Genomic DNA, 2794 nt, shown 5'->3' with positions numbered 1-2794 from the left:
AAGGTCTTGAGGGCAGCAAGGAGACCCTTGCTGAAAACTACAACCTCTACCATTGTCAAATCTCACACAAACTGACCTGTGTGAGAACCCTGAGTTCTAAGGAGACATCTTGCCAGGAAGAATACCCAGGTGTAGGTTCATATCTCCCAGTAGGCTACGCATCTCTTTCTTTCTTTCTTACCTCAGTGCTGGTCTCTAGGATACTTGTGTCAAAAAAAGTAGAGTATATGCATTGAATATCCTGCAAGAGGCAAATGAGGGCCTTGCTGGTAGAAGCTCATGCAGGTCTTCAGACATTTCTATGCAAAGCAGCTCTGTTCCCTGGAAGAGCTTCTTTATCAACCACCTGGTGCTTGGCCCCCAGCCAGTTCAGAAAATTTTTAGTCAAGGCCTTCAGCTGGTGGAATTACTCCCCAGTCAACAGACTGTCTCGGGTATTCTGGAAACCCTGGAACGGAGTGAAATTCTTTACTCTAGGTAGGTGAGTGGATCACAAGAATGCAAGAATGAAGTCAGCTCCACATTGTGCTACTTGGTCGGTGTCCTTGACAGAGGTCTCCAGAAAAACAAAGTACCTGTTCAGATGATTAACTGCTAAATTCCATAGAGAGCTGTTAAAGTCTTCCTTTGTGATTGGATTGTACTTCTAGCAGGTTTTGCTCTGTGTAGATGGTTGTTAAGCTGGTGACCACTTGAGAGATCACTTCAAATGTTCCCTTTCTGGGGAGGAAATCTGCTTCATTCTTTTAGCTACTTCTTATTTTTAATTTCAAAGGATCTGCTCTGTCTGAAGTCAGACACACCTCTATCTTTTGCTAAAATAGTTCAGAGATCATTTATCTAGTCCATACTGCCTGTCACAATTCTGGATAAAAACATGGGTCCTTGTGACGCGCCGCCTCGCCGAAAAGGAGAACACGCCACACTTCAGGATTCTTCTGACACGCAGTTTACTTGTTACAGCTCTTTTAGACGGTGTTACAGCTCTCTTAGATGGTAGTGGCGAAGGACCCAGAGCCCCAGAACCCATGGGCTTATATAGAGTCCTGGGAGCACTTACTGTATGCTCATTGGCTCCTTAATGATGCCTAATTAGCATACTAGTTTCTCATTGGCTCTTAGAGTGCTCTTGGAGTAAGGCTTAATTAGCATAGTAATTCTTTGCGCATGCGCATACTCGGCTTGGCTCTGACTGAAGCCAGAGCGCGGGAAGCCGGCGTGCCCTGCGCATTTGCGCTCCCATTCATGGCTCTGTCAGAGCCGAGAAGCAGGGAGCCGGCGCGCCTTGCTCTGGCGCACTTTACCTCACGGCTCCCTCACGGGGCCGAGAGGCAGGGAACCAGTGCGCCTTACTCAGGCGCACTTTACTTCACGGCTCCCTGACTGAGCCGTGCCATTGAGTGCGGCTCCCACACGGAGCCGCGCCATTGTCGAATGGCGTACGCGGCTCCCAACAGGTCCTCCCAACACATATACAGCAGAGGACTGCCAGGTCTGGACTCAGTGAGAAAAGATGCACCTAACCCTCAAAAGACTTGAGGCCCCAGGGAGTGGGGAGGTCTGGTGGAGTGGGTGTGGGAGTGTGGGGACATCCTCTTGGAGACAGCAGTTGGGAGAGGAGATATGAGATGTTGAACAGCCAGAGGGCAGACCAGGAAGGGGATAAAGACTGGAATGTAAAAAAAGACTACTACTACTAATAATAATAGTAATAATAGTAATAATAATAATAGAAGCAAAAAATAAACTGTGTGATACCTAAAATGTTATTATAAAATGTTAATTCTAATTTTTTCATATGTTTAAAAAATTTATAATCTATATTTTAATCTAAGACAATTCTATAAAAAGCATTAAAGCTACAATCATTCCATCCTACCACAAGGCACTTCCACAACAATATTCATAGCAGCTTTATTCATAATAGCCAGAGAAACTGGAAACAACCTAGATGTCTCTCAACCAAAGAATGGATTTTTAAAAAGTGTGATACATTCACACAATGGAGTATTACTCAGCTGTTAAAAGAATAACATCATGGCTCACGGAAGCTGTGGTCAGATGTGATTATACATGTGTTACGCAAATCTTGGGGTCAGCTATCACCTCCAACTTTTTGGTCTGCACAGGGCTTCCGTGTGGTCTTGGCTGAAGACTGCTGGATGAAGTCACTGGTCCCACTGATGGCAGAGATCAGGCAGCAGATGGGGGGCACACCTCTTTATATCAGCTTTGCCATAGACGCCTTGGACCCTGCCTATGCCCCGGGGACAGGAACACCGGAAATTGCCGGGCTCACCCCTAGTCAGGCTCTGGAGATCATCCGGGGCTGCCAAGGCCTAAATGTGGTGGACTGCGATCTCGTGGAAGTCTCCCCACCGTACGATCTCTCTGGCAACACAGCCCTCCTAGCAGCTAACCTGCTGTTTGAGATGCTGTGTGCTCTCCCCAAAGTGACAACTGTCTGAGTCTGTGTTCCTGAAGACAACAGACTGTGTCCTGAAAAAGCCTCAAGAACTTGCAAGCAAGCAGTGCAAGGACCAAAGAAAGCTTTCTGTGAAGTGTCACCCGGCTGCATACAAGGACATTTCGGAACACTAACCCAAACAGCTCCTCTTTCCTTCCTAACATTAAAACACTTATTTAATTAAAAAAAAAAAGAATAACATCATGAAATCTACAGGCAAATAGATAAAACTAGAAAAAAATCATCCCGAGTGAAGTAACCCAAACCCAGAAAACCAAACATGCTATGTACTCATAAGAGTGTACTGGGTGTTCAGTAAAAGATAAC

At 45.8% G+C, this 2794-nt stretch overlaps 1 pseudogene; it reads left to right on the top strand.

Moving 5' to 3' along the window:
- The first annotated feature begins 2115 nt into the window (after nucleotides 1-2115).
- On the top strand, nucleotides 2116-2511 carry LOC114637097 (annotated as a pseudogene).
- The last annotated feature ends 283 nt before the right edge of the window (nucleotides 2512-2794 follow it).

Source organism: Grammomys surdaster, unplaced genomic scaffold, assembly GCF_004785775.1.
Source record: "Grammomys surdaster isolate TR1022 unplaced genomic scaffold, NIH_TR_1.0 125178, whole genome shotgun sequence".
Classification (NCBI taxonomy): Eukaryota; Metazoa; Chordata; class Mammalia; order Rodentia; family Muridae; genus Grammomys; species Grammomys surdaster.
This window is presented reverse-complemented; position numbering and strand designations above follow the sequence as displayed.